Source organism: Argiope bruennichi, chromosome 1 (assembly GCF_947563725.1).
Source record: "Argiope bruennichi chromosome 1, qqArgBrue1.1, whole genome shotgun sequence".
Classification (NCBI taxonomy): Eukaryota; Metazoa; Arthropoda; class Arachnida; order Araneae; family Araneidae; genus Argiope; species Argiope bruennichi.
The window spans coordinates 55,255,046-55,282,985 of NC_079151.1; positions in this window are offsets into that span (position 1 = coordinate 55,255,046).

Consider the following 27,940-nt stretch of genomic DNA (forward strand, 5'->3'; position numbering starts at 1 on the left):
ATTTTCATTTTCTTCTATGAAAATAATGCCTAGGCCCTTTATTTATAGAAAAAGGAAGACAATCAAGCAATAAAAATCACGATTTTAATTCCATTATTGAATGTATAAGAAATCATTTCTTCAACTTTATTCAACAGGCGAGGAATGCAAAGTTGAAGAACAGAGGCTTATATTTATGGGATATTTGCCCAGTTAATGGTTCGTAAATTAGATTGTGGTTCATGAAAGTGATGTTCTAATAGAAAAAAATAGAACGTAATACATTCCAATGCAAAAAATCGCTGTTGAATTTTGTTTTTCATAGATTTTGAAAAGAAACATTTATATTTAGACACCCAATGAGGAGAAATAAAGTACTAAAAAACTTATTGTTAAACTGAAATAAAATTAATAATTGTTATTATAAATAAATAATCAAGTAAAACAAAATATTTACTCCCTTTCTCGAACATAGTGTTTGTGTAAACAATGCAATGATCTTAATTGCATGTTTATACTAAGCATCCCTGAAAGCTTGGCTGGGCTCAGAGCACTAAAATTATTCATTTATTCGAAACTAATTTTTCAAAGCGATCTCTTTAACTAAATAATTTAAAATTTACTCTATTTGAATAATTATCGGTGGAGTAATTTTTTGAATCTAGTCATGGATTATACCGAAATTATTTTAAAAGTTGTTCACATTTGTTAGAAATAAATCTTATATAGAAAATGGTGTAAAATGAAAAAATAAATCCTAAACATCTTACTAAATTACTTCGAATAATTTGACGCACAATCTAATCTAAGTGTATTGTATTATTTATAGAAACCTTTTCCCGGAAGACCTTTGCGCCATAATAGATTTGGAAAGTTAAACTCACTCTTTCCTAACATACATTATGCATACATTTAGGGAAGAACTGAGAAATTAGTTAAAGAAGGGAATATTTCATTTTTTTAAATTAATACTTCTCCATTTTTATAAGAATATATTAGTCGCATCCAAATTGAGTTTAAAGATTTCTGCTATTAATTTAAATTATGATATATATTCTTATACAAGAGACTTAAGTAATAGCAGCTCTTGAGAATATTTTAAGGTCTTCAGAGTAAAATTCAATTTTTTATGAATTATTTTTAATTAAAACTGATATGTTCAACGTTATATTTTGATCCATTCATTTCCAAAGTTTTGAATAACTTAGGTTGAAATATAGATTCAACTTATGAATATGAGGTATGATAATTTTAATAACTTGCAAAAGATCAATTTGTTTTCATGATGACGTTGTTTAGCTATCATACTTATGTTTTAAGACCTTTATTAATTTTTACTTCCTCTTGTACAAATCGTCAAAAAAATTAAATTTCGAGATTTTTATGTAATTGTACTTTTCATACGTCTATGAGTAAGAAGAATACATTAAGACAGTACACGCGTTTACAATTTGAGATCCACATTCCTGTTTACAATTTCGATAAAAATAACACTTTATCGAAATTGTAAAAGAGAAAATAAAACTTAATTAGATTTCTTTGAAATTGTGCTAAGTATATTTACGTTGTTATATTTTTTATTATAAAGAAGTTAGCAGAAAACAAATTAACTCGACTTTAGTTGATTAAGGAAAGTATACAGATATAACTTACGATATCTTTAAAAACATTGAATCAAGAAAGGTTGAATGAACTTGGATACGTTTGTTAAAAAGTTTATAAATAGTTTCAAACATTAAATTTTATCAAAGAGGTTCACTATAAATATCATATATATTAAATATTTGGCACTATTATGGATTAAAAAGTTGCGAACGTAATCGTATTGAAATTATGAGGAAATTAAATGCATCTATCTAGCATCGTACCATACATACATTTGAATTCTTTCTTAATAAGCGAAAGAAAGTTTTGGGAGCATAATATTGCAGATGTTTTTGAATTCCAAATAATTTAAAAACTTTCAATATGGAATTATTTCTTTCATTGATATATACTAAAAAAACAGCTGTTTCTCAGGGATATTCGTTACTAGACTGTATTATAAGATTCCAAAGGTTAAAATATATATCAAAATGGTTTTCTTTTAAAATCTTTGGAAATAAAAACATTTTCTCAGTAGATAATTTTTTAAATACAAATTTCAGATTAGCAGCGAAAACACTCTTTCCTAGCATACATTATGCCAAAAGCGATTTTCGATTTTTTTTGAGGATTATGTAAAATGCATTGAATAAAACAGTGTACAAAAATATTTGAAATGATGTATACAAGAAGTATTGTATAAAGAAAGCTGATCTGTAACGAAAAGATTAGACATTTAGGCCTGCTTCGATGATATATCCTTACGTATTCATTGGAATTGAAGTTTTTCCCACAATTCTTCAAGATAGTTGTAAAACGACGTTTTTCGAAGATGAATTTGGGGAATAATAATTTTTGTCATTGTTCTAATAATTAAAAATGTATTGTTGCAAATAGGAACTTGGCTTAATAATGATCATTTTGTAGTACGGGTAATTGACATGGGGCTCAAATAATATAAAAAGTATTGTTAAAATAAATTTGGAACAATAAGATGCAACAGATAACAATGTTACGAAATAGTGTAGCGAATTTTGATTTTCAACAACGTTTTGCATTGTTTAATCTACATTTCTGTTTATTTCTGGAATGGAAGATCATCATAGAGATAAATATAATAAATGTAATGCATTGCAATAAAAACGAAAAGTTTTAAAAAGTTAAGGAAGAACGAGAAAAAGATAAAAGACGTTGATTAAATAAACGAATAAGCTTTTACCCTGAAAACATTTCGTTTCTCCTCCAACTACAAATTTGACAAGGCATGAAAAAGAGTGGCTTTGCTTCCACCAAACTATATATGGGAAAATAAATCAAATCGTTCGAGAGGTTGTAGGAATTGTTCCAGACAGAACACGATTCCAATGACAAAGCATGCCTCTTTTTCCATTACTTCCATTAAACACAAATATCAAGCAGCTGAACATCAAATAAATGAATACATTTTAAAAGAATTAAATATTTTCTATATTTCAGAGATAGAATGATTTATAGGGTCTAAATTTTCCCTCAATTATAAAATTTAGTTGCAAATAATTTCTTTTATTTAAAGCTAAAACTTTGACGATTTTCATTATTGAGAATATCTTAATTCCATAAAGAGGAAGATAAGTTTTATATCATTATATATATTATATATTAAAAACAGCATGTCAAAATGATTATATAACTTAATTTATTGTAAATCAATTACACTATCTTTTATTCGGAGTGCAAAACATTTGCTCACAAAATACTTGTGGCACTATTTGCTTTTAAAATGCCTATTAACACTGTCTAATATTTATGTAAAATGCAATAGAAGGCAGATAAGAAGAGATAAATTTTGAAACATGAAAATATGAATAATAATTTGATTCATTAAACAGTTAATAATACAAATATAATTTGATTCTCAATTTTGATAGCTTAATTTAATTTCAAAGATTTTTGTTCCTATTTTTATCCTGTAATTTTTAAGCAGTTAGGTAATTATTAACTTCCGTATTTGATGCTATATATTAATTCATTTGATTTTCATTTGTTTAATAGTAGTCAGAGTTGAGTAAGCTCTTGTATTTCGTATGTATATTTTTTAATAAATAATAAAATTAACGAACTTGCATTGAACAGTATGTTTTACTAAAGCCTGCTATTGTTAAAGTTATGTATGTTTTTTGTTAATAAATAATAATCGTTTTAGGGGTTTTCTTGTGTGTTGTGTTGATTTAAGAATTAAAAATGAAAGTTATTTATGCATCTACTATTTACTCATCTAACCTTCAATCTTATATCGTAAAATATACAGAAAAATAAGTATAATGTTGGAGAAACAACCTGATTTTGCTCCATTAAACTGGAATTAAAATGCTCTACGAAAGTAAAGTCATGCCCATAGGGCTAATAGGGAATAAATGTGATGTATATTCAATTATGATATCCAAGATTGTATGTATCTTCCATTATGATAAAGAAGAGAATTTTAAAATTCTTATGATACGTGGATTAACTTTCGTTGTCTTCTTTAACGAAATTATATAAAAATAAAACGTAAGGAAAAACTCGGGAAAATTTTTATAGTTAGTATCTACAATATATTTGTTTTAAAATTTGATTTGATTGTTTTTTTATGGTCAATAAAAGGGCCAATACTGGCCAAGCTGTGCCAATTTGTTTTAAAAAGACGTCAGTTTGATGTAAAACACTAATCCAAACTTTATTTTCCAGTTCAACATGATAAGGAAATTTTGCAAATATTCTTCAAAAAGGAGAAAACCATTGTAAATCTAATATCTGTAACTTAAAAGTGTCTTTTGATTCCAAAGAATTGAAGAACTTCCATTAACCTAATTGGATTATTTCTTTTTAATTTATATTCATAAAGATTATGGATCGTAAAGGATATTTATCATTGACATATATTGAGAAGACTGCAAAGAATTAAAAAGCACAAGAAAACTTCTCTTAAAATAATTCAGAAATAAAAATAATTGTTATTCAAATTTTCAAGGAGCTAAGGGAAGTATTTTCTATCATGAATATTGGTAATTACGATTTTTGACTGTTATTGGATTATGTAAGAGAAATGTATAAAACGCTGTATAATAATATTTGGTACAAGAGAACCAAGAAATATTGTAGAGACAATTTACCTGTAATGTAAAAAATAAAATATTATTAACAATTGGATTAGGCTTAATAGGATTTTCTTATTAATTAATAATAGCGACATTTTCTTGAGAAATAGTATGAACTAAAAATACATTCTTTAAGATTCGTGATTCCCTGAATTCTTTATTAACAACAATAAGTCGTGATGAAAGGACGCTAAGGAAGATTAATCTAGATAATAATAATAATTTTTGACATGGTTCAAATAATTCAAAATGCATTGTTGTAAATTGAAACTTGGAATAATAATCGTCCTCGTACAATAACCGTTTCTTATTGTTATAATAAATCGAAATCTCTTAAAATAAGTTCAAAGCAGTGTTAAAAAATGAAGATAAGTTTCGGACAATAATGATCCATAGGTGACAATGCTACCTTCTGTTTTAGCAAAGTTTTATATCAAACAGTGTTTACCAGTGCTAAAGCTATTTTATTTCTGGAAACGGATGTTGATCGTTAAATTTAATTTTATAGAACAAAAGTAATTTTTTTAATATGCAGGTCAATAGAAAAACAAATGTCAAAAGACTGTGGAATATATTGATAAGAAATCGCTTGATAAATAAATGCAATCTTTTTTTTTCCTTGGGAAATATAACATACGTTTGGAACAGATAAAAAAATTATTTTTGATTCAAAAAAAAAATATCGAGAAAACAAATCATATAAAATCTGAGGAATTCTATTGATGTTTTTGAGTCGAAATTTTTCTATTTCGATGGTACTGATTCTTAGCTTGGGTCGGGATTAGTGTAACAAAGTTTTTCAGAATTTGTCTCTGTTCCCTGCTAATGTCATTATGCCTAAACTTTAGATTCCATTGGTTAGCATGAAATGAAGAGTTACCATATTTTGAGGATTTAGCGTTCGTTCCAAATTTTACAAAGGCAACAGCCAATGCTGAAACCCATTTCACAACCATATTTTTTATTTGTTATTATTATTACTATTAATATGCGTCTCAACTTCAGATATTTTTATTTAGAAAAGCTTACTAGTATTTTATATTTAAGCAGGATGTTCGTGAAAACCCAGATGAATAATTATATTAGTGGATCATTTGTAAAAATTACTTCAAATTTGTGTATAAATAATCTCATTAGTTATTTGATATATTACTCTGAAATTTAAATGCGAACTGGATTGTATTATCTTTAAGTAAAATAAATATACGCCTGGATTCATTTTGCGATTTCTGAGTTTTAGATAAAAACTGTACAAAATTTATGTAAGTGTAAAATTTGAAATTTTTCTGTATAAATAAAAAAAAGCAATAAGATGTTTTTCTATTATATTTATTTATTTATTTTTGTTTTTATAATTGAAAAAAATGAATCAAATTTGGTTCAATCTCCGTTGTAATATTTTTAATAGCATTGAAACAAGCAAATGTAGGACTTAAATATAGAAACTGCGTTTAATATGGACGCCTTCAAAATTTTAATGTTAAATTTTTAATTAAATCTAAATTCAAAAAATAAAAATAAAATAGACATTTACGTATGTTAATGGCGATTAGATATATTACTAAGCTATCAAGATATATCGCCAAGATAATATAATAAAGCTATTAAATCTTGGCGCAATCTTGATTTCGCTAAGTGATCATCTAGATTTAAATTAATATCTGAGGCTATAAGTATATTTTGTTACAAAATTTTTCTTCTACAACAAATATCGCTTATCAATTGTAATAGCGCAGCACATTTAATTGCTATAGTTCCGCAGCTTGTTTGCTGTCTCATCCTCTAATTTCTCTTATTTGTCGGCGACTCCGACTCCTCTCTCACCCACACAACTTTTGGCGATCCACACAACTTCTTCCCTGCTCCTTGTTGAGAGGGATTACGGCTCATTGGGGCCGCAGTCCCCACCATCCGTAAATCTAACAAGAAATAAAACTTTGGGGTCAATAAAAATGTTCTTATTAGTTCAAGGTACTAGTAGATGATGAGAGATTATTAAGATTACACCACAGGAGTGAGGCCAGGAGAAGGGAGCACTGGTTTTCGGGGTTCAGATTAGTAGCCAGGGGCCAATGAGGTGGAGGATACTGGGAGAAATTTGTCAGGACCAATCAGGAGACGGCCAGGTTAAGGGAGGCGTAATAGCGCTGCAAGAGAGAAGAGCTGGGTGATTATTCTAACAGAGCATTAATTAAGATGAGTTTCTTTTCTTCTTTTGTCTTAGCCACTTTGATCTTTTTCGCTGCATTGAGAAGGCCAGGAAATTCCGCCAGCATAGACTTGATTCCTCTTAGTGAATCCAAGAGATCTTGAATAGGCCTGTTTTCAGGAGTGGTTGGGTTTCCTTGTTTGGGTGGGTCAGGAGCGATCGATTGATGATTACTAAACTTTTTTTTGCAGCATCTGCGTAGGATTTTCTTATTTCCGGATTAATTTTGATCACTGGGTAGGATTTGCATCCACGCCAAGAGGCGAGGTGTCCAGCTTGGTGGCAGTTGATACAGACAGGTTCTTCTATCTTTTCTTTTATGTCACATCTATTTGTAGGGTGCTTGCCGTTGCATTTGATGCATTTGGGGGTGCATTTACAGTTTCTTGCACTATGATAAAAACCAGCACAGTTGTAGCACATCGTGGCTTTGTTTCTTTTTCTGTAGATTTCATCTCTGATCTTTAGAAAAGCTATTGATTTCAGGTTGTATATATCTTGAAAAGATTCAATCCTTTTTTAGTTCAACCATGAAAATTGGGTAGAGGATTTTCTCACGATAATTTCTCTGCTGGGAGATTCTTAATGGGTGGAAGTTCCTTTCTCTAAGTTCTTCATTGATTACACTACTTTCCATGTTGACTGGGAGACCCTTGATGAGGATTTTAAGTGGGCGGTCTTCAAAAGATTCAGAGAAAACATATTCTTGATTCTTTTCATCTAGGAGGGTGAGAATCTTATCTCTTTCTTCTTTGGCATACGGCGAGATTTGGATATAGTTATTTCTGAAGGTGTTGACGGTTCTTGGGAATTGTCGGCAGATTTCTTGCAGTATAATGCTGTAGTTTTCGGATATTTTCAGATTGATGGCTGGGATTTTTGACTTTTGGGGATCTTCAGAGTGTGTGATTTCTTGCTTTTTATAGTCTTCCAAGAGGGCGTATTTATTCGCAGTCTTAATGTCAGGTTCATTAGTTGTAGAGAGAGTTCTCTTCGCTGTTTTCCTTGGGGATACTGGTATGAAGTCGTCGACATTCATATCTTCATCGGGTTGTGTGGCATCTGTGTTCTTCTGTGGAGTTTTTTCGGGTGATGAGTCCGCGGAAACAACGGATTTGGTGGTTGGTCTAGGAGCAGGCTGGTCTGGGTCACTCCTTGGTCCTTAATGTTGATTTACTGTCAAGATTCGGAGCTTTTCGTAGAGTGTATTAAGCTCTTGTTGGGCGTTTTTCTCTAGGGCGGCCAGTTCTCGGCTGTTGGGGTCCTTTCTTATCATGTAGCGGACTTCTGTTACTTTCTTCTTCCCATAAAATATAGCATCTTTGCATCTCTTTATTTCGTCGCTTTTGGCAATTGGATCCATGTTGTCGAGGTCCATAGCGTTCACCACAACTTCCTACCAAAATGCAAACTTGAGTCCACAACTTCAAAAACCACAACCAAATTTCTAGTTCTAATGAATTTTTCAAAAACATTTTTCCTAAAGTTTTTATATTACAGTTGCTAGGTTCGCAACTAAGATCCACCAACTTCTTCCCAGCAGATTCAGATTGCTTGTCTTTTATAGTTCCGGGAGGCGGGGCTAGAATCTTCAGACCAATCAGGGCGTACCTCGATCTATCTCGGTTATTATTAGATGGATCGTGAAACTTCTCGAACTTTCCGGTATTATCCATTTAGTCGCCAAGCTCACAGGTCATTGACACACAGGACAGATCTTACAAAGGGTTTTAACGATTTTTCCCAGGTTGACACTATTCGTACCGGGTAGCAAAATTACAAATTTGTAACAATATTATACTAGTACATATGTATAACATAATGTTACAAAATCGCACTTTCTATTGGGGAACTACTAATCAAGTTACTAAATCAGATACCAAAATTTATACATTTGTGCAATTGTGTTTTTGTGTTATCATGCTTACATGCTTTGCAAAAAAAACAGACCGCCATATGTTCGATCATATGATACATATCTACAAATTAGATGTTAAATCTGTGTAGCATTAATTATTTATTTAGACTTCTTCATTTTCTTGTTATGGCGTTCACTTACATTTGCACAACCGAGGAGACATTTCCTTCGAAAGAATTTGAGAGTAATGTACAAATTTGGCGTTGACACTATATACCAACTTTCATCTGTCTTGCTCAAAGCGTTATTTAGTTATAGTGTTTAGAGACAGAAAGACATGCTAACAAAAAATCTGTTTTTCGGATTCAGGGAGTTTGAAATTCGTTGTCAGAAACTCCAATTCAATTTTTTTTGACGATTATAATACTAAAAAGTGAAAAGCAGTTGTAATTGTTATCTTGTTTAAACTAAAATGTCAGAGTTAACATTTATTAATTCGATTTTAGTGGTGAATCTGCAGATTCAAAATCATTTTTACAAGTATTTTATTGGGAATATTTAATTTCCGCGCCTTATACTACTTTCAATTATAATAAAATTATGTTCCTTTCAGTTAATTCGTTGAATTTCCAAACATAACAAAATTAAAGTAAGGAATAATGCTTTGAGTACCTTGAAAAAACACATTAAAATGATCAAATCTGAGTAGACTGTTATTTTCACAGACAAACTTAGGTATTTTTTATTAATACACATAAACAACCAGTAATCAATAGAGTTTTCAGAAAAGTATTTTGAAAAAAAAAATACTTGCTGGGATGAAATTTGGTGGGTTACCAGAAGAAATATAATAGGTTTAAAAGTTAGATATTTAATTAAGACAGTTAGCGTAAATTAAAATAACGTTTCATTCAAAATTATTTTATATCCCGTTAAATATTTGTCTTATCCTTTTGAAATTCTCAAAGAATTCAATCAAAAATTGAGAAACAAAATAACTTTAACTAAATAATTACTGAATTTAACAAAAAATTCAGAAAACAGAAATTTTTATCGATTTCCAAGAAACAAATTTATTTTAACCGGAGTTAAATAAAATGAAAATATGAAAAAGCCCATGCGTAATTAATTTATATAACTAACATCCTGCTGTGTATTCAATTCAATCTGACGTTAATTAGATGCAAAATAATAAAAATACAGACTTTATTTTCCAGTGCAACCACACATTTCATACATAAAGATTCAAATATTCTTCGTAAGGGGAAAAACATTGAAAAATCTATTATCTGCAGCTTGCAGAGGTTTTCTTATTCCAAAAATCTTTCAATAGTTTCGACTTAATTATTTCGTTTTAATTTATAGATGAGCTCCTTTGAAGACGGTATTCATTGTTAATCTGAATTCAATAGAAGTCTGTAAATGTTAAAATATACCCATAAGGGATTTTCTTTTGAATTCCTTTTAAAATTATTTTTAATACATGTTTTCAAGACACCGTTCGAAAGTCTCTCACCATATATCTTGGCAAAACTGATTTTTACTATTTCTTAAATTACGTAATTTAAAATGGCATATAAAAATAATTGGTACAATTGGAACAGGAAGTATTACAGAGATTTGAAAGAAGATTACAAACATTTGGACTGGCTCTGACAGGAATTTCTTCTGAATTAATCGGAGCTGGAAAGAAGTTCTGCTCTCAGCTCTTAAAGACAGAGTTCATAAGTTTCTTCCCGAAAATGAAGCAAAGAAATGATGAATTTTAACATTGTTGATATAATGTAAAAAAGCAGTGTTGTCACTCGAAACAACAATGATATTCCTGCAACAATATGCTGTATTGTTAAAAAGAATCGATATGTGTTCAAATAATGAAAGTATTGTTAAAAAGAATCGATATGTGTTCAAATAATGAAAAAAAAAAACCCACCGATATAGTGAGAATCCACAGATAACAACAATGTAATGCTCTGTTGTAGAAGATATTTATATTCAAAAGTATTTTACATTGTTTAACTTAATATTCCACTTATTTTTAGAAACACATTTGATAATAGAACTTAATGCATTGCTTCAAGTTTATTAAATTAAGTCATACATGTCATGAAAAACGTTTAATAGATCTGAAACATATAAATAAGAAGCCCTTGAATAACTAAGCGTATTCTCGATTCGCCTGCTCTATACCATACTCTCGAAGCATTAAAAAGAAGATGGTTTCTTCCTCTTAAAGTCCAAGAAATCAAATCAAATCAAATCGAAATTGTCATGTTTGAGTCTTCAATTCTAAGAAAACGAGAATCACAACTGATTAAGCAGCCTATTCCTCGACATGATTTGTGCCTCTGGTTTTTCCATCATGCTTCTCATGTATTTTGATTCGGCAGTGCTTTCTTTTTCATTTTGTATCTAAATATTTGTTGGCGGAACAAACGGCGAAGTAATCATTGTAGAACATTATTCGTAAAAATTATTTCTGCTTTTACCCATATTGGACCACTCATAAAAAATAGGAAAAACTTGAATTTTTAGACATGATCAATGCAAGGGTCTTACACATATAAAACAAAAAAATTTTAATATTTTTTAAATATTGACTGTACTATAAATAGACAACAGTCCAATACACTACTAAAAATTACCAGGTTTGAATTATCTTACAAATAAATGGAAATCTGAAAAACAATCTACATAATCTAACATTGCACATTTTAAAAATTGTAATAGTTTTTTCCCTAGCAAGATTTTAATTGGCATCACCTTTCATGATCATCTAATTTTATACTAATAAATGCTCACAATTTAGAAGACGAATTTCCTTATTATTATGCAGCATACCTTATTGTCTAATGTTGTTTTACGGAATTGTTTCATCAATGTCACTTATTGTTACTGACCTGTGAAATGTTAATGTTACCCACGTGAAGTAAAAAATTTATCCATATGTACTCTGTGAAACTCAGGATTTTTTACAATAGAGAGCAGATATTTCACAACATGCTGAGAAAGAGGCTCCATAAATTTTTCTTGAGTACCTTGATAAGGAATAATAACGAATTTTCACATTATAAGATGTGAAAATCCCTAATTTGCATCCAGATTTTAAAGGTTTATTATTCATGCACATCTTAGAACCGTGTTTGCCGAAATAGCGTAACATTTTTTTAATCGATTGTTAGATTATCTGAAAATATTCCATATTTTTGCATTGAAATATTAAGTTTTTCTGAAAGTGGACGAATTTTGTAATAACGTACCTCTTTGTTGATGACCGAATTGTCATTCAAATGTAGGTATTTCTTTTTATGTCACTGTATTGTTTATATGACATAGCTCTATTCACTATGGTTGTGCCAATGTCAGGAGCATTTTCACACTACATATTTTCACTTGATAAAATGTGATAACCACTGTAAAAAAGATTCTCTATAGACTTTTCGATATGACTTTCGTTGACTCCAAAGGAATAATTTTTTCCTGCCCTGGATATCGATTAGCCCCTGCATCTGTATGTGATACTATATTATTAGCAATCATGTGAAAAAGTTCAACGGGAGTTTTTCCTAATATTGTATCTGCAATGTTTTGATGATTTTGAGCAGAAAAAGAACATGGTGAAAGCGAAAATTCTAATTCACATTTTTTCCATTTAGTTAGTTTTGTATAAAACCTAATTTTTTCACAGATATTTGACAAAACCTCTATAGTTCCAGCCGTATCTGAAATCTGAGGATCACCACATGTTTCATATATATTACAATTTGTGGAAGAACCGTCTATTTCTTCTTCGTCACTGACCACATGTGGTTCCTTTGGAATAATTGTCATTTTGGATTCTCAAATTCTTCATCGGATAAATAATTCATATATTCAGGAGCTTCCCCCTGTGTTAGAAATTTCCTGTCAATTTTACAGCAATAAAAATGGTCAGCAAAATCTACAAAATAAAGCAGCAACTAAACTAATGGAAAGGCAAGAAAATACTAAAAACAAGTTTCAGATGCATATCTGCAATAGCATACACAAAAGAACTTGTTTGACAAAAAGGGTTGATACCAAGGGACATTCCAAAATTTTGTTGATCCTTGTCCCCTCACATGAAAAAATAAAAAGATACATTGTTCCTTGAATTCAAAGAATGCGATCTAGAAGTATGGGCGATTTGAAAAAAAGGTGGATATCGGACCATTGTCCTATTTATAAGGCAACTGGGAAAACACATGTCAGGTTCCTTCAATATTTTTTTTCATGGATATTTTTAATGTTTTGAACAGCAATGATGATCTACAAAATAACAATTTTATTTTTATTTAAGGGATTAAAACTTTACATTATTTTAGAGGTTAATTTAAAGAAATTTCGTTTAAATTCCATTTTTCCTACTAATTTATTAAACTTGGTCTATTTATAATAAGTTACAAAAGGTTTTAAGTAGATTTTAATTATTTCTTTTATTTTATTCACATTACTAAGTGGCCCAATATGGGTTAAAGCTCTAAATAAGCATATAAATAATTTTAATTTCTCTTTTTTAAAATTTTATATGCTGGTCTGAAATAACCACCAGAAATTGATTGCATTATTTAGGATTCTGCAGAAAATTTTGCAAATATATTGCATTATTAGAAAATCGGAAATTAAATAAAGTATCAGGAAATCAGTATAAATTGCGCAATATTTTGATAAATATTATAAAACTTCATATCTAAAATAAGGAAGTTTGCCCAATTTCTTGCCAAACACAACAAAATTGTGTTAATCTTCCAGAAATTGAGAGAATTTAATCACTTCGGATGATTTCAAGATTTGGACATCTTTTAGAATTGTTACACATACTTTTAGAATTTTATATAAATAATTTAATTTGGAAATTTATATAAAGAATTAATTTTGGAGAGAAATTGTCCCTAAAATATAATTTTGGAGGTACAAAATTCAATTTTCGTATACGTTACAAAATATATATGTATATTTTGTATACTTTGTTTATATACCGTACAATTTAATTTTGCGTATATCCTATTTTTAAATTATATCAATTTCCAACTTTTCATTAGAAATGAAGACTAACAGCTTTCTTTATTCTTGTATTTATTTATTTTCTTTTGTATCACTCAAGGAATAGTTTTTAATTTGTTCGAATTTAGCGCAATTTTCAATGAAAATTTTTTAAAGCGTTGAAACAAATATTGTCTTCACTATAGAAAACTGCAATTCAGAGATATATTTGTTTACATTTTTAATAAATTTAAATTTCCAAAGGAAAGGAAATTGGGTGCTTCTGTATTACCCAAAAGCCAGCAATTAGTCGCCAAAAGAGTCATGTGTATTGGAACCAGCGATTAATTACCAACAACGGTACCAAACATATGTTAATGGACTGATAATTTTTGGCATCATCATGTAGTTAACAAACGGATATCAAAAATTGTATAAAAGAAGTAAAAAATATATCATAGGCCCATACTGTATAGCATAATATGGAATAATTTGTTTCCTAAACTCGGTGAGACGAAAATTAATGTGCGATTTCTCTACAAGCATGTTAAAAAGCAGCCAACCGTTAAAACTCGTGACAAAAATCCGCCATTTTGGATTGATACCAGAATTGGAAACAAGTGATTTTCGGGGTTGTATTAAAAAATTTTAAAGCTTACATTTAGCTTAAAATCGTCCCAAAATACTTTAAATTTGTGACAGTACATTATTCTTAAGTTATTATTAGCATTCAATGCAACTTACAAGGGTGTCAATACACCAAGCGTTTCATCTCATGTTACGAACATGGTTTCAAAGATGCCCATAGAAAATTTTTATTTAACTTTTAAGAAAAGGAATTTATTTTCGAAATATTTCAAAACAGTGGTGAAAATAACTTTTTTCTAAACATTTCAAAACGGAAAAAACTGATTTTTCTGATCATATAACTTGACAATAATTACTTTCAATAATTCTTAGTTTATGTAAATCTATCTCTTAAAAAAATATCTAAATAAATTAGGAATCAGCTACAAGACTCCATGTAGATAACGGACAAAGCTACTTTGAGAAGGAGATTACAGACATTTCGGTTGATTTCAGCAGGATGTTTTTGTGAATTATTCAGAACTAAGCATATTTTTCTCTCAAACATTCAAGATGACGTTGAAAGGGAAGTTTTCTGAAGATGACTATTGGTAATAATAATTTTTGGCTTTGTTCTTAAAATGTAAACCTCATTGTCGGAAACAGAATCTCCGAATAATAACGTGACATTAGTTAAGAATTGTTACTGGAAATAGGCTTGTTTTAAAACAATGTAAAAAGCATTTTTAGAAATTGGTACTAGAATTAATATCAAATGTGTTTTGCAGCTAAGGGAGAATCGAATCATGTTTGTTTAGAATTCAGTTACAATACCTGGTTTGATGACAAAATATATCTCCTTTTGCATTGGTTGTGACCTTGATAATAATGCCCCTTAGAACACTTTTTCATGCTTTTTGTTTATGACTCAAATTAATTTGATTGTCTTAAAAAAATGGAAAGCTCATTAGTAACCTTTTTTCTTTTTATGAGTTTTCATGTTGAAAAGGACAAGTATGACAGCAGATTAAACAAACAATTTCCTCAATGTGATTTTATTTTTGATTTTTCTACTGTACATCAGTTAGATATTTCGGTTTATCGGAACTTATGATTTTTATTATGTTTTAATAGGTTGTCAAGGATGACCAGGATTCTATTTTTACTTTACAGAATCCTCTCATTATATTAAATGACTTTTGAAACTGCAAATTTGTTTAGTTGTAAATTTTTTTTCCTCCATTTTTTTTATTGATTGAAAACATTTTCCTGAATATTATTGTATTATATTTATTAAAGTGCATCCATTTCATACCAGCTTCCTTTATAGACTTATATTTTAGATAAAAACTGTATGAAATTTGCATAACTACATAAAAATTTAATAGATTTAATATACCAAGGAAATGATTATTTATTTTGATTGAAATTAGAACTGTAAAATAAAAATATCCGAACAGTTGTTTCGAACAGTAAATAATCACTTTGTTATTTAGAATAAAAATAGAAATTAATTATAAATGGTAGCTTTCATGTATTTTTAAAATGTTAGTTTTAAAATTCTACACCTCAGTTAATTTCATGTAACTAAAATTGGCGGCAAATAAAATACATCATTTCACATGAAGAAATTGCTATTTTTCACTCATTTTACATACAGGCTGTTTATTGACAGCATTCGGAGTTTCTTAAAATTTAAAAAAATAACATTTCACTTATATTTCTGATCAATTTCTGTGAAATTACAGAAAAGGTATAGAAAAAATTTGTTTTATTTATGAAAAAAAAATTAAAATAAAATTCTGTAAATGGTCAACAAATTTAAATTTTTTAAGCAATACTAATAATACGTGATTTTATCCGAAGGCTAAATTCAACTAAAGCTAAAAACAAGCTGAATTTTTTGAAAACTTTTTGACAGAATCGTACCTCATTTTTAAACAGAAGCTATATATATTTGGTATGCATGATGCATTTAATAGGAATGTAATTACCTGAAGTTTCAGTTAGAGAAGGCGCTAATTTTAATACATTAAGTATAATAAGGAAAATTAGACAAATACTTATTTTGAGTAAATTTAAAATTATAAAAAAATACCAAAACATTTCTTCCAACATATAAATATCCAATTTGTTAATCCAGACCAAATTTAAAAATTCAATTTCCTATGTTTTTTTCTCCTTATTAATTTGGACACCCATTCAATTGAAATGATCTGAGCTCTTTCATATATAATAAACAGGAAGTATTAAAGGGATCATATATATTACAGGCGTATTAAATTAGGATATTAAATATTTGAAATATTCAAAAACAAAATGATAAAGATGAAAAAGTAAATAAATTGATAGAAGAAAATAAATTGATATAAGTGGCATGTTTCAATGCATTCATTTCAAAATTATGTCGATTTGAAACAAAACACTAATACAAGCTATATTTTTTAGTACAGAAAGATTATGAAAAATATTTCAATTATTTCCTTAAGAGAGAACATATTGTTACAAAATTTTTCTTCTATTACAAATACCGTCAATTAATCGTAGCACATTTAATCACTAGTCATTAGTTCAGCAGCTTTCTTGATGTCTAATCCTCCAAGACCTTATTTTGTCGGCGACTCCGACTGCTCACCACACACCGCCTCTGACTATCCACACAACGTCTGACGATACACACGACTTCTTCTGACGCTTCAGATTGCCCATCTTTTATAGTTCCGGGAGGCGGGGCTAGAATCTTCAGACCAATCAGGGCGTACCTGGCTGTATCTCGGGTCTTAGTGGATGGATCGTGAAAGTTCTCGAACTTTCCAGTAGTATCCATTTAGTCGCCAAACTCACCGCCAAGTCGCCAAATGGTCGCCAAGCTCTCAGGTCATTGACGTGGCAGCCGCTCAGCTCAGATCTTACAACGGTATCTTACAACGGTCTTTCTTACGGTGATACTAGCCGTGATGGGAAGCAAATTACAAGTTTGTAACATTATTGAAAACCTTAGCAGCTGAAAGAGTTTGTTAGATTCTTAAAAATTTAATACTTTGCAATGATTATTTATTTTTACGTATATATAAGAGGGCTACTGATTGCAGAAGGTATTCGTTATTGATCTGTTTTGATCAGATTAATAAAAAAAGATCAGGAAAAATTTCTATTAAATACTTAAGAAATGAGAATAACACTTTTCTTTAAAAAAATTTTCAAGATACTAGTGAAAAAGATTTTCAGAGTATATATTTTGAATACAAATAGGTAATACATTTAAATTTATAAAAAAGAAACGAGAGTTATTGTTGATAAAGCGCAAACCTTTATTGAGAAGAAATACTTGGGGTTACTTCGATTGAACATTCTTGTTAACTATTACAGCTAAAAACTCTTGAAGACGACGATGAAAGGATGATTTCTGAAGACGAATCTCGATAATAATAAATTTGCATAACGAATGCAAAAAGTATTTTTGAAAAAGAATTGGAATAATGGTCCTCTCGTAACAACTGTTACGTATTGTTGTAGATAATTAACGTGTTCTAAATAATGGAAAAAGCATTGTTAGGTATTGAAAACTAAATAATACGTGGAACAATTAGGAGCTTAAGATAACAATTATTCATTCTGTTGTAGTAAATTGAGTTATACTATTCAAGCTATTTTTCCTCTAATTTTCTCACAAGATAATTGAACTCATAGTTTACTTTAATATATTTGAAGCAATCTGAACACTAACACATGCCATTAAAAATTACAAAGAGCTTGAAATTATAAATTATGCAGATGGGAAGTAACTCTGAGAAAGTTTTTAACTCTCACAGTACTTTAGGACACATTATAGTTCAAACATTTTTATGAAGAATCCTAAATCTAACAGTTTTACAAACTCAAGAGTATTACCCGACTTTCCTTAATCATAAAAAAAGAATTTTATTCTTCTTTAAAATATCGTGCCTTTAGTAATAGACATTTTCTGACCTTCAAGATAGTTGTCAGGATTATGAGTTTTATCACAAAATATACAAGATTCACGTTTTGGGCTCTGTACATTGAATCATCAGCCATTAGTGATAATTCGATTTTCTTTTATGTTTTTGTTTGCTATTTAGAGATTGATTTGATTTCAAACCAGATTTTAGTAAAGAAATCCTTTTTTTTTTCTTCAAATTAAATAATAATAACTGTGTTAACTTATCATTATAAAAATTGTGGATGAATTTCGTAATCACTCTTGGAAAATTCTCAGGAATTCATTTTTTTTGTCGAAAACAGCATGGCAGCCTATTTTTCCCATGATTACGCCTATTGATTCGCGTGGACTGAATTTTGAACCTAGCTTATCGTAAAAATGTTTATCGTAAATATTTAATTAAGTATTAATATATGTGACGTTTTTAAATACAAATGGTAGCAGTTATCTAACATGATATTCAAAGATTAATTCTTGGGGATCAATTCTCGTTTTCAGGCAATCGATAGCCTTGACTTATTTTACAGCAAATGATTAACGATTTCTCTAATACCAAATGCAATATTCTGTGTGATATTGAAATCTATTTTCATCACCGATCATCCTCGTAAATTCTGATAATTTGAGCTCCAAAATAAGTCACTTCTTTCATGCTGCAACTAAATTCATGTAATTTTATTTTGTGAAGTTTTAGTCTTATTTTTCAACATTCACGGAAGTATAAATTTTCCACAGAGAAGAATTCTCAAAATAAAATTTATTTGAACTTGGGCAATATCTAATTTTCCCTATATTCCTGAATTTGTTCGTTTTCCTCGTCACATTTATTAGAATTAGCAACCATTAATGCACCAAATATATTACCATCCATTTTCGCCAAATTCTTATTTATTTTTTCAAATACAAAAGTCTTATTTCGATATCTTCCCTATTTAGCTTACTCTGAATTAAAGACACTATTAAATCCTTATGAAATTTCATAAAATTTGCTCTAATTTTTCTTTATGTTTGATTTTCAGTTAAAACTTCTAATAGCTTCAAGACAAACAATATGTCAATATGTGCGATCTTTAATAAACTTAAATTTTTTATCACGTCCGTGGTCATCGCAGCGTTGCTTGCTATCCCGAAAGTTATCCCATACCTTAAACTTCTAAAATATTCAATAAAAACATTATGAAGAAGATTCCAATCTATATTAAGAAAACATTAAACAAACTATATATATTCATTTTAAATCTACAAAATTCGATGTCACAAACATCAAGATAAATTACAGGAAACTAAATGAAACAGAAATTACTAAAAGCTACAGAACGCTTCCTTGTGGTCTCTATCACTTTTACCGCATCATAGCAATGATTCACGATTGATTTATTGAAATTTCGATGATGAGACTTGCCTACTTTTACATGGTTTATTCCTGAAAAGTAATAATAAAAATCTAGCACTGGTTCACATGCTAAGGTCTCATGCCTATCGCTTAGATCCCATTGGTTTCACAACACTGCATCGTGAAATGTATTCATTTCAAAATAACGTTAGTTGCGAACAAAACACTCACCCGTATCATCGAACAAAACAGAGATAGTGTTGTCCGATTTTACTAATCTTTTGAAATAAAATATAATGAAGAAAATTTTCTTCATTACAACAGAAAAAGGTAGTGATCGTCTCATTTTTGAAGTTTACAAACATTTTCAGATTCCCAATTATTTAAGATTTTTCAATAGTTGTGATTTATTTTTTCTTTTTAATTTAATTTAAACATAAGATTACTTCTAGAAAATATTCTTTATTGATCTGAAACGAGTTACATAAATATTCAAAAATGCTCTAAAAATTGTTTTAAAAAATCCTGAAAAAAGGGAATGACATTTTCTTAAAATTTTCAAGACAACTATGAAAAGATTCTTTCATAATGTACATGATATTAATGACTCGAAGATAACAGTGTGTAAAAAGCGTTGTTTCAAACGGTATGTAAAAATATTAGAATACTGTAGATCAAAAAGATATGGTATAGAGAAAGCTAACTTGCATTGAGAAGATTACAAACCCTAGGCTGGTTTCAGTCGAATCAATTCCCCTTTGAACTAATCGGGACTAAAAATGGTTACTCATTATTCTTTCAAAACTGCTTTCGAAGATGTATCTCAATAATAGTCTTTATATTGATCAAATGTATTTGTCAAAATGTATTGTTGGTTTAATAATAATCACGCAACAGATATTAAATAATTCGCGTATGGTATTGTTGCAAATAATTAAAATGTGTTTCAAATAATGTAAAAAGCATTGTTAGAAATAGAAATTAAATAATATTTGAAACAATAAGGAGTCGCAAGTAACAATGTTATGTTTTGTTACGGCGAATTTCAGCATTCTACAATGTTTCATCTTTTCTTGAATCAGTTTTACGCTTATTCCTCGCATATTAGTTGTTCAGAGCTTGTTCTAATGTTGTTGAATTAAACTATTAACGAATATATGCCATTAAAAACAAAAAAATTTAAAGCTATTGTATTATAAGGGATGTAATGCCGCTGAAGAAGTAAGCAGATTCTTGTTTTCCTTACTTATTTAGTATAGCGAGGATACATAGTTGATATTGCAGCATTCTGTTCTAACGAATGTTCTTACTCAACAATATTTTCAATTGTTCAAGCTATTTTTCGTTGGGATTTTTTCGGAAATGGTAGTTGATCGTAGTTCTTAGTTTAACAAAATTGTAGTTTCTGCTTAATTATCAGAAAATAAAACTTTTAAAAGATAGATCATGAAGTGTATAGATGAGAAGCTATTAGATATATAACCGGATTGCCTTTTTCTCTTGGGATCATAACATACGTTTGTTGCTGCATAAAAAAAGATTGAGTTCTGGCATTCTTAAAAGCAAATAAAAACAAATGTGTGTGTGTTTTCGGGGTGGGAGGGGGGGTTAATAGTTTAGAATTCAGTCGTCTATATTTCGATGACAAAATGTGTCTTGTTTTCCAATGATTAGGTCATTGATGGCAGTGCTAGTATCGTCATGCCTATCAGATTCCCTTGCTTCCCACGGCAAGGGAAGGTTAACTCAATTGTGGCGTTTCAGACCTCGTTCAGAAGCTGACTTCGAAAATAATCAACAACTCATTTTTCAATTGTGATTTTGTTTCTTATTTTTCCGTTATGCTTCTCAAATTCAGATGTTTTGTTTGAGTTGCCATATGAGATTGCTTAGCATTACTTACATTTTTTTTTTTTTACTTTATATTTATTTATATGGCAAAAACTAGATTGAGTGCTGATTTTACAGGATCCTATATAAAATTTCTTTGTAAATATCAATTTATTAAAAAAAATAAAAACATAAATAAAAAGAATAAGTAGCTGTTTAATTCTCAGTGTTTAATTTTACTATTGAAATGAAATTTCCATTTCTCTTTATCAATTTTTTGTAAAACTATGAATAAAATTGAAAGCACGAAATATGGGCGTTTAATATAGGAAGCCTTATACGATTAAGCTTTCAATTCTTTGTTAAATTTCAATTAAAAATAAGTACAAATTAAAAAAGCGAAATAAATATATTCTGTGAGCATGAGTGAATTAATATGGAAAAACTGCATCTTCCATTATCTCCAAGCCATCAAAATACGCGTTGAATGCACTAAACATCCGATCCTAATTAAAGTACTCTCCATTTCTCACAAATTTTGCGAATTTAATTGTTGTTCGTATTAGGCAATCGCATGCTATCACTAGTTTGAAAAACCGAACTTTTCGCTTAAACTTATGCTTCTTTTATTTTAGTTATTTTCTATTATCCATGGAAAATGCACCCAGTGTGGTTCGACACCCCACGTTCACATAAATTCACTTGCAGCACACCCATATAATCTGAGGTTGTTAGATCCACCATTAGATGCTTCTAAGGCCATTTTCTCTACATCTCAAATGGAAAGAGCAATCCCAAGCATTTTTGTGGTTTACAGTTCACCATGTGCATTCATGTTATTATTTTTTGTGCGAACCATGGCATATTCAAGTCACTCTGACCATTTTTAAAAAATTCTTTATCATCTTATCAAGAAATTAAAAGATACCAAAGGCTGTAGAAGCAGTTTTTTAGAATGAAGTTTATATAGAAGAATTATAAAATTCATATACTTTACATTCATTAAGTCACCACTAGTCTGAATCACTAGTATTGGTTGAAGAGTGCGACTCTTTAAAAGACAGTATCTGTGATCAAGATGGCAAGCTTTCTCTTTTGAATATTGTCAATATAGATTCAATTCGAGGACGTTTAATTGAATAAGTTTTGCAAGGAACTATAAGAAAGCAAATAATTATTAAGTAAATTTCAAACTATAAAATAAAAATGACAAAATAATTTTTTTCAATATATATGCATAAATTGTTAATGTGGCTAACATTCTATGAAATGTCAATTCCTTCTGCTTTCTAATATTTCGGGCATTTACTGTATCGGATTGCAGTGTCTCTTTAATCCTTTGAGTATAAACTTAATAAAAATCCCAGTTTAAAATAGCTTTAATTTCTTAAGTACATATATAATAGAAATAAAAAAGAATGGAAGAATTCGTATAGCTACTTTTCCTCCTCTTTTTCTGTGTTTAGATAATTCAATATCATAAATTTTAAATCTGTATCGTATTCAAAATATTTGTTAGTTTGACCAGAAAATAAAGTGAATTTTGCTTTTTGTTTATCTGTGTTTAAGTCTACTTCTGCTGTTTGAAGAATCATTATTCAGGAATTCCACATCCAAACAGATGAGAAAATTTCCAGAAATCAACTCATTAAAACAATTTCTTTTTCAGTGGAATTACAAATCTGTAATTGAAATAGTTTCAATTACTAATTATCCTAAAAATCGCTAAAAGCTAAATCTCTGAAAATAAAGTTCAAAAGACAAAAGGATGTACTAATGCTTCCTATTTTTTCACTAATGATATCTTCTAACAGATGGGCATCTTGCAAATTTAAAACTATTTCAATTCCAAGTCGAATTTTAAGAACAGATGATCAATAGTTTCTATTAATTAAAAAAAACTATAACTTAAAATTTATTTTAAAATTCTACTGCTTTAACTCGAAATTTATTAGTTCAATCTGCGAGATTTTACTTGCCGAATCGTAAATGTCGAAAACACGAGAGCCAAGAATTTTTGGTATTAAAATATTTTTAAGTTCAAAATCCAGCAATAGATATTTTAATCGATTTTAAAACATCAAGTTCTTTTAACTGAGTTTAAACAAGAATAAATTCTTTAAAGTTACAAGTCATCTTAACTGAGTCAAATCAAGATAAAATATGAGAAAAAAATACAAGAAAAATAAATTTATATAACTGGTATCGTGCAATATATTCATTTCAAAGCAACTTCAGTTACGAACAAAACGCAAGATTTATTATCCGATTGAACTAAGACTTTGAGATAAAATGTTGCATACTTTCTAAATAACATGAAGAAGACATTAGCAGCTTAATATTTGAAGTTTACAGAAATCTTCAGATTCCTAAGCATTTAAAATTATTCAATAATTTTAAATGACTTTTTTTCAAACTTATACATGAAATGTTTTGTCGAGTATATTCGTTTTTAATCTGAAACGAGCTGAAGACTGCAAATATTTAAAGATGCTCCAAAATGTTCTTTAAAAATTCTTGAGAAAAATATATTATTTATTTTTCAAATTATCAAGGTAGCTGTGAAAAGACTTTCATAGTATGCATGACAATTATGACTCGAAGTTGATAGTGTGTAAAATGCGTTGTTTCAAACAATATGCAAAAATATTTGAATACTGTAGATGCAAAAGATATGGAGAAAGCTAACCTGTTGAGAAGAAGATTCTAAATACTTAGGATTGCTTCCGTAGAATTTCTTTGTGAACTAATCCAAATTATAAACTCTCAACTCTTTAAAATGTTGGTGTAAAGCTGCTTTCAGAAGATGAATCTCAATAATAGTGATCTTTACATTCGTCAAAATGTGTTGTTAAAAACTGAGATTTGGTATAATAATGATTTTCACGCAACAATCATTGAAAGATTTGCGTAAAGTATTGTTGCTAATAAACAATATGGGTTTCCACCAACATAAAGAGAATTGTTAGAAATCGAAAATAAATGATATTTTGAACAATAAGAAACTACAATGTTATGTTTTGTTTAGTCGAATTTTGATATTCAATCATGTTTTACATTTTTTGAAATATTTTTGCGCTTATTCCTCTCATATCAGCTGTTCAGAGATTCTTCTGATGTATTTGAAGCAGTATGTTAATTAATATACGTTTTAAAAACAAACGAAAATTTGAAGGCTTTTATATTATATGTATGTAATGCCGTTGAAGAAGTAAACATATTCCCGCTTCACCTAGTTATATCTTTTAGTGAGATTCCCTAAATGTCAACACAGCAAAATTTTGTAACAAATATTCGTATTCCATAATATTTTTCCATTGTGCACGTTATTTTTTGCGCTTCAAGGTGCGAGTTCCCTAGTTGTTTTACGCCGAGTACCATCTTTTAATGCGACCATTAAATTAATGAATTGCTGTCAACTAATATATTATTGATTGTATTAAGCACCATTTTTATGTACGTTTCGATTGTTTTTTTTTTTTTTTGGTGTCTTAGTTTCTTGTGAAATAAAGAATCTCTATCGATTATTGGACTGCTGACTAAAACCCAGCCGATGGATTCATTAACCAACATCATTAATGTAAAAAACGTTCTCTATTTTTCTCTTAATAATAAGAACTATTTTTTTTCTATTCTATCCTTACTACCTTCATCCGTAGAGTTGCTCAGCTGCTGCTTAATTAAAAATTGTGAGTACTTATTTTCAACATCGTACTGAAATTCAGAATATAAATGAAAAATTCCAATTAAAAAGAGTGAAATTCGTCAAAATTCATTCAATATAAAGGAAACTCAAATTATAGATTTCATTTACTCGACATATCAGATCAGAGACAAGAAAAATTGATTTTAATACCTTAGCGTCATATGCTTATAATGCTGATTTTCAGCTTCATGAACTTAAGCGAGCATTGCAGAACTCACATCCTACAGCACCTGGACCTGACGGCATTCATCATGACATGATAAAAAATTTGAGTTCCAATTCGTTAAATTCGCTTCTAATTTTATTCAATAGAATATGGAATGAGCATGTTTTCCCAACGTCCTGGAATCGAGCAACGATTATTCCCATTCTAAAACCTGGTAAAAATCCAGAGCTTCCATCAAGCTACAGGCCTATAGCCCTTACCAGTTGCCTCTGTAAGACTCTGGAAAGAATGATCAATGCTAGATTAATCTATGTTCTAGAAGAGAAGAAACTGCTCTCTAAATATCAGAGTGGATTCAGACATGGTCGCAGTACTTTAGATAACATACTAATCCTGGAAACGGCCATCAGGGAGGCGTTCATTACCAAAAAACATCTAGTATCTATTTTTTTCGACATGGAGAAAGCATATGATCGTACTTGGCGGCATGGCATTTTAAAAGATTTACATAATATGGGTTTTCGTGGAAAATTGCCAATATTTATTCAAAAATTTCTTCAGAAAAGAATTTTTAACGTTCGTATTAATGATATTTTATCTGATGATTTTATTCAAAATGAAGGGGTACCGCAAGGGAGTATTTTAAGTGTTGTTTTATTTATTATTAAAATTAATGGAATTATGGAAAAACTTCCACCATATGTTCATGGGTCATTATTTGTCAACGATTTTCAAATCCATTGCTCAAGTACTCACATGCCCTTTATCGAACGACAATTGCAAGCTGCTGTCAAATCTATAACGGAATGGTCTGATAAAAATGGTTTCGTCCTTTCTACTCAAAAAACCGAATGCACTCATTTTTGTCGAGTTCGTGGATTGCACCCCGACCCAGAAATTCAGTTAAATGGCACAGCTATTCCCGTTGTGCCGGTCGTTAAATTTTTAGGCCTCTTATTTGATTCTAAACTAACATTCCGTTCTCATATTCTTCATCTAAAGAAAAAATGCGCTCAGTCTTTAAATATTCTCAAAGTTTTGTCAAATACAACGTGGGGATGCAATACTTCAACTCTATTAAAAATTTACAAAAGTGTCATTTTATCAAAATTAGATTATGGTAGCGTGATTTACAACTCAGCAGCAAAGTCTATTCTGCAACAGCTTGACGCAATACATCATCAGGGGCTCCGACTTGTATCAGGGGCTTTTAGAACTTCTCCTGTTCAAAGCTTATATATAATAACTAAAGAACCAGGTTTACAATTACGACGCCAGAGATTTTCTCCCAAATACTTTTTTAAAATAAATCAGAATCCGTCACACCCTTTATATGACAGAATCGTGAATCCGATTTATGGACAATTATATGAGAAAAAGATTTCATTTATTCCATCATTTGGTTTTAGAATCCGCCCTCTTTTAGATAGTTTTAACCTAAAGAACATTGACATTTTAACTAAAGAAGACGAAATTCCTCCTTGGACATGCAAAAGCATTCTAACTGTCGATGATTTTAATAAGCTACCAAAATCTACAACTGCACCATCTGTTTACATACAAATTTTTTGTGATCATAGGCAGTCGTTTGAAAAATACGGCACTGTTTTTACAGATGGTTCCAAAATCGGTGACCACGTTGGCTCAGCTGTAATATTTGACCACATTGTACTTTCCAGAAAGCTAAACAAACATTGTTCTGTTTTTACCTCGGAGAGTTTTGCCATCTACACTGCTTTAAGAGCGATAAGACTATTATCAAAGAAAGACTGGATCATATATACCGATTCAAAAAGTTCAATTGAAGCAATTTTGAACTCATCCAAACAAAGCCATCCTTTAGTGCTCAGTACAGTAAAACTATATTTTAAATTGCTGGATCGTAATTTTAATATTCTATTTTGTTGGATTCCCGGACACGTTGGTATCCTTGGGAACGATCAAGCTGATGTTGCCGCAAAAACAGCTAATTCAAATGAAGAAACCTTTATCCCATTTCAAGACTTAGATCAAATTCTAAAGCAATGTTCACTTCGTATATGGCAGAGTACTTGGGACTCGCAACTTGATAATAAATTGCATTCCATCCAACCATTTATTTCTGGGTTTAAGAATGACTCTCTCAGCCGTAGAATGAGTGTTGTGTTAACAAGGCTTCGCATAGGTCATACTCATTTTACTCACGAACATTTACTTTATTCAGTTACAGCTCCAATTTGTACAAAATGTAATGCTATAATTTCAGTTCGGCATATCATATGTGAATGCCCTAAATACCGCTTTCTAAGAGCAAAATATTTCGGCAGTGATTATCCAAATTTGAAAGATATAATTGGCGAACCTTTCCATATTAATGTATTTTCATTTTTACTTGACATTAATTTCATGCATAATATCTAAAATTCTATTTTCACCTTGTTATTTTAACTTTACATCCCCTTACTGAAATGAGTTTATTTTTTTGTATTTTAAGTTAATTCGAGTTTGGCACAGCTTGGCCAGTATTGGCCCTTGCGCCATAAAAAAAAACAATCAAATCAAATCAAATCAAATCAAATCGACATATCATAGATAGAACAAAAGCAAATGATTTTAAAGCCATGAAATTTTACCATTATTAAGGGTGTAAT